At 38.9% G+C, this 6,274-nt stretch overlaps 2 long non-coding RNA genes across 2 annotated transcripts; both read left to right on the top strand.

Annotated features, from left to right (window-relative positions):
- Positions 1 to 233: 233 nt before the first annotated feature.
- Positions 234 to 1,131, top strand: LOC311305718. The gene is made up of 3 exons (XR_014630055.1): positions 234 to 306; positions 797 to 886; positions 1,089 to 1,131. It is a non-coding gene; the product is annotated as an uncharacterized lncRNA (long non-coding RNA).
- A 382-nt stretch (positions 1,132 to 1,513) lies between these two features.
- On the top strand, positions 1,514 to 1,979 carry LOC311287149. Its single transcript, XR_014626696.1, has 3 exons — positions 1,514 to 1,625; positions 1,756 to 1,836; positions 1,948 to 1,979. It is a non-coding gene; the product is annotated as an uncharacterized lncRNA (long non-coding RNA).
- Positions 1,980 to 6,274: the final 4,295 nt, after the last annotated feature.

The raw sequence follows: 6,274 nt of genomic DNA, 5'->3' as shown, positions 1-6,274 counted from the left end.
CATCTTCATCCTCACAGACTGAGATCAGTCCAGGCCGCTCTGTGACTCTCTCCTGTCAGTTGTATTCATATACTGGATTCTCCTGTGATGATTGGGTTCGTTCTGAGGGAATTGAGCTGTTGTGGGTGAATCAGACTGGTGTTGATCTGAAGACAGACTCCAGATATCAAATATCAGCTTCAGGACACTGTATCATCACTCTGACTACAACACTCCTGAATGAAGATAACAACAGAGAGTGGAGATGTCTTCTTACTCACAGAAATCAACTCCAGACCTCAGTCAGATACACTGTCAAGTATTCAGGTGAGAAAACTCTTTTCAGACAGATTTGTGAAAACTTTCACACACTGGCTCTACTCTTCCTGATGGCTTCATACGTTTGGCAATTGTAAAATATTAGAGGTCAAAGTCATAAACTGCATGTAAAATCCTAATAATTCTCAATATTGACCTCCTATGGGTCATACTAGGCTAAAATAGACTCTTCTGATTTATTCAATATTTCATGAATGACCCATGAGGGAGGTCAATATTGGGAATTATAAGGATTTGTATGCAGTTTGAGGAATTCTAAGGCTTAATAATGTCATTGATTCAGGAAAGCTGAAGGTTTATGGGAAGCAGCTCACTGTGTTTCACTCTCATATAAACCAGGAATAAATGATACAGTAACATCTCTCTTCTCAACTACTGCCACTGTAAGCTGTGATGATTGAACACAAACTGCATGTCATGATCAATATGAAAATATGATGTTAATGTCCTGATGCGTCTGAACATTCATCTTCTGCAGCTCCAGTCGCTTCAACAACACTGACTCCAGTCAGAAGCTCAAACTCTGAGAAGACATCAAGCCGAACTACAGCAGCAGCTTCTACACAAGGTTCATGATCACATGATCACTGTCACACATCATCAGTCTCTCGCTTCAGTGGTTTGCACTGGCTCTCACAGACTGCTTTATCATCACACATATTATCATCAAAAAAAGCTCTTTAGTCAGATTTGTCAGTGAGTCTATGACATTTTGAAACTTGTACTTTCTTTGAGTAATCATATTTCTATTTCCATCTTGTTTTTAAAAGTTGTAACATCAACTACAGCAACAACACTGATTCCAGACACCACAGCAAACTCTCTGAATCCAGGTGTGTATGAATGAACTACAGCAGCAGCTTCTACACACAGTTCATGATCACATGATCACTGTCACATACATCAACCTCGAAGCATTCCTCAATATTTGTGCATTTTAATGTTTTCATACAGGAAACGTATGTTTTAGATGCGGTCAATAAATAGATATTCCACACAAACTTAGAAATACAAGTGTGCTAGAAACTCACTTATAATTATAACATGAATATCTATGAATGAATAAAGTATCAAATAGATTTATTTTTGGTCAATGGCGATAGTCATTCTCCTCCTGACACCTTGAGATTGAAGTAAGAAGATAATGATGACAGACATATCCATCATTTTTATGATGAGAAGCTCTAGTATTATGTGATGATGATGTTGTGTATATGTGGCATTATGTGTTGAACTGAACTAACAGACGTGATCCACAGATCCAGGAGAAACTGAAGTCAGTGTGACTGCTGGATCATTATACAGAGGTACGACACGTTCATTTATACTGACAGCTTTATAACATTAAACTATCAGTCAGTCTGTAAAAGCTTCATCAATAACTGTTGATACTTCAGTCATGTACAGTTTCTCTTCTTCCTCTCATGTTTCCTGCAGTGATTGTGATTATTGTTGAGATCGCAGTGTTTGCTGCTCCTACTGTGATTCTTCTTCAGATCATCTGTGCAAGAAGAGCTGGTGAGTTTTGAGCCGCACACAATCTGATGATTCACACTCATCTGATCTGGAACAATCTGCAATCATGATAAAAACACATACGAGAGGTCAGCCAATGCTTTTATTTTGCAGGGAGGAAGGACTCGAAGCACCCAGAGGAAATATGTCATGATTCTGCCATCTAGTCCTTGTCATTCTTTAATTCTTGAGGCAGGATCATGACAGACCCATGTTTTGTGTACAAGCACATGGCCATTTGTTTGGGCCATGTGCTTGTGTTGTCTCGTTCTCTTGCCCCCTTGTTATCCTCGTTTTGTCATTATTGCTTTACCTGTGTCACCTGTTGTGTTATCATTAGTCTCCCTATTTAATCCCCTTGTGTTTGCTATCTTGTGCCGGTTCATTGTTACTTGTTACCATTTATTGTGAGACTTTGCTCATCTCTGTGAGTACCCTGTCAAGAGAAAGTTCTGTTTCTGTATAAGCTGTTTGTTTGTAGTCTAGTTACGTCAAGTCATAGTCTAGTTTAGTCACTCGTTGTCCTGTCTGTGTTTTGCCCCCTCGTGGGTTTTGTTTTGTTTTCCCCATTCTTTGTCATTAATAAACCTTGTGTGTAGTGCATTCTGTCTGCGCTTGGGTTCATCTCTGCATCCACATAACAAAATAGAGATGCCTGCAATATTACAATGAAATACTGGTGAGTTTAGAGCAAATCTGCAGCAATATTTAAAATAGCAAAAACTTACAGTGGATTGTTCATCGTTTTATTTCTTCTAAGAAAACAAAAGAAAAAACTCTGATCACCCTGAAGAAAGAGTGACACCAAGTTTAGATTAAAATGTTTTTTTTTTTTTGTTGTTGTTGTTTTTTTACAAATAAAAGGCCAGATGTTTTTTACATTTACATCCCAGTCAACACGTTGATCTCACAGTGATCTCTCCATATGATCACAATGTGAGTCACAAGCAGGCCCGGCTCCAGATATGAGATGAAAGGTGGGCCGGGCGGATTGGGGGGGTTGGGAGGGGGTGAGAGGGTGTTCTTTAATGCTTTAGTCTCAGATGTCTATTGATATAGTTTTAATATCATACATTTAAGGCAATTGCAAGGGTTGTTTGTTTGTTATTGTTGTATTTGTTTGTGTTGTCTTCATTATATTTTTTGTATATATTTTGCAGCTATTTAGTAACTTTATATATATGAAGAGTTCAGATGCAAAAGCCTCTAAGTGCCATCTGAAATTTTCTCCTAAAATCAGCATTTTTATCAAGCCCGGATATTTAGATATATCTCATATATTTCACTTTAATGCCAATTAATAGGTAATTTTCATTGCCATTAAAATGAAATAACTGAACATAAAAATACAAGCTTGATAAAAGCGATCATTCTAGAGGAAACTTTCAGATGGCACTTAAAGGTAAAATCAACCTAGGGTTCGAACATTATTAAAGTTAGGATACGATAGTATAGTCACATACGATATTATTTAGAGATATCAGCCGGATGGCTTAGTGCAGGCGCTAATTTATCCTATGATGTATCTCGTAAATTACCCCACTAATAATGCCCTGGGCCTGGTTCCCCGATAACGCTCACTCTTAGCGCGCTAAGAAGACTCGAAAGATATATCTTACCAAAGTAGTTTATGTTCCTAAGTGTGTTCCCCGAAGTGTCCCTTAGGAAGCTTCTTAACACGCTGCCTCTTACGTTCGACGTTACAAAGGCGCTGTCCCAAGTGAAGGTGCTGAATTAGTTGGCATCGATTGCTCAGGAATCGATTTTCCACTTCACGCGAAGGTGCATTACGGCGTTAAGAAAGACAACACGTTCTATGCTTCTATGCACGTTCTATGCTATATTTTTTTAATATAGCCACGTCAGGCAAAATGTCAAAAGGGCTTAAGTTTTGCCGAATAAAAAAATTTACATGGACTAAACGGCTCCGCGGCCGGCGCCGTCTTTGATTCAATACAAGGACACGTTGGATCGCTGCCATAGTTGGTTGCTTACTGGACACCACCATGCTTACCCATTTATAGATTTTAGCCATTTTGAGCCAAATTGTTTGCCAGATTTTAATTATCAAAAGTGATTGCCAATTTAAACGCTTTAATGACATTACGAAATAGCCTAGGCTAATTACCACCATATTAGTTCTGATACCAAATAAAGTCAACTTCATAAATAGGCCTGTATCCATTGCGAACATATTTTATTATTAGTCTTAAAATGTCCATAACATAAAATCATTGTTGAGCCACAACATTGTCAACATACCATAGTTTGACTTGTACTGCACTGCTGCACAGTGGCGGCGACTAGCGTCTTGAGCTCAAACAACGCTAAGAGAGAGCTACGAATGGTCCAGACCAACCTTACGAAAGTGTGACTTACAAAAGATATACTTAGCGTACGCACGTTTCGGGAACCGTCCCATAAGGTTAAGAGAGAGGTTAAGGAATAGGTTAAGAACTACTTAGAGATAAGAACGCTTTGGGAAAACGGGCCCAGAATGGTACCAAACTTCTACAGTACGCTACATCCTTATGCATCACTTTCTGCCAGGACTTTTACAGGCTTTTCCCAAACCACTGAAGTGACGTCGACGTCCAGGTTAGCGGTAGCATGAGCCGTCAGGCAAGTGTTATTTAAATAAACTCCTGATGTACTTACAAACTTTCCAATGCCTCGTTTTATGAGTACAGAACCTATTTGTACTACTGTAGAAGTTTGGTACCATTCTGGGCATTGTTAGTGGGGTAATTTACAAGATACATCCTTGGATCTGTTAGCGCCTGCACTAAACCATCCGGCTGATATCTCGAAATAAGCTCTTACTTTAATAATGTTCGACCAAGGGGAAAAAAAAGGCTTCTGGGGGGGTGTTTGGCTCGAGGTCATGGTGCAAAGGACCCTAGGTTGATTTTACGGCAAACCATCCCTTTAACAGATCTTGTATCAATTAAGTAACTTTAGATTTGATAAAAAGGGGCAGGTCTTTTAAAATAACTTTAAAATACATCACTATACCATTTACAACATCAGCTTTTTGCTCATTTTAGAAAACTGTTACAAACTAAAAATGTTAATTTTATCTGAAATGCTGTTTTTCTTAAGAATTGTTCTCACGTCTGTTAATAAAGTATAACATTACAGATTTTTGGCCATTGTTATTTTTTACATTTTAATTTTTACATTCTTATGTATATTTAGATTTGTATTTTTATTTTCACCTCTGACTGGGCCAGAATGAGCCAGTCATCGAGGTAGTTGAGGATGTGCATTCCCTTCTGTCTCATGCACTTCTTAAACATGTGTGGTGCCAGAGACAGTACAATGGTAGGACTGTGTACTGGTATGCAACCCCTTCGAATGCAAACCTCAAGAATGTTTTGTGAAGGGGGAATCTGGATATGAAAGTATGCATCTTTCAGATCCACTGAGAAAAAGCAAGCCCCTGGCATACTAGCACGAGGATTCGATTCAAAGTTAGCATCTTGAACAGCCATTTCGTCAGGGTGTAGTTCAGATGTCTGAGGTTTGGGATGGGCCTGATGCCGCCATCATTCTTGGGAACGAGGAAATAAAGGCCATAGAAGCCTGACAGCATTTTGGCCAGTAAGCTCAGTACTTCAGTGCGGAGGACGTGAGCCACAGTGCTGTGGTCCGCGAATGCAGCTAGGCGGAGCTTGCGCGCTCCCAGCAAGAGGGCTAGTCTTTGATGAATGTGACTTGCATGGGTGCAACCCTAACAAGTGACATACTCAGAGGTGTACAGACAACACCGTTGTCAAAACGATCCCCATTCACACGGATCCGTGAAAACGACTAAAAACCTTGTATTCTGCTGCCAGGCCACTAGATGGTGATGAAACACTATAGACCAATGTTCCCTCTAATTTTTTTCAGCACTGAGCAAATTTTTTTTTTTCTGAGCGCACATTTCAGTACTGTGAGCAATTCGCAACCACAAGACCTGCCGAAAATGACAACGATCGAGCCTGCCTTAGCCATGGGGGATTCAAAGAGATGACAGCAAATGCATCAATATGTCTACAAGGTTGATATTTATTCAATATCCTTATTGGACTTTGGGAACATTTTAATGTTGGTGTTTTACCAGTCAGTTTAGCTGAACTAAAATGATCTTTGGTTGATGACTGCTGGTTCACTGGTTATTATGACTGATAATGATATATATAAAAAATAAAAGTATCCAAGATGTTTAGTCATTTCTCAGCAGGTACAACATTTAAGTGGAACTTCATTGAAAGAAAAAATGCTAATGCAGGGCTTAACAATAATTATAGCCTAGGCGTATTAAATTGACATGGTGCAATTTTTCCTAAAGGTAGGTACACTACCTAAAGATAGGTAAATATAAACAATTTAATAACTTTTTTTTTTTTTTTTGGCTCAGTCTGAACATGTTGAACAATGATTATTACATCAAACA

Source organism: Rutilus rutilus (genome assembly GCF_951802725.1).
Source record: "Rutilus rutilus genome assembly, chromosome: 1".
Classification (NCBI taxonomy): Eukaryota; Metazoa; Chordata; class Actinopteri; order Cypriniformes; family Leuciscidae; genus Rutilus; species Rutilus rutilus.
The sequence above is the reverse complement of the archived record's forward strand: the minus strand, read 5'-3'. Positions and strand labels throughout refer to the sequence as shown.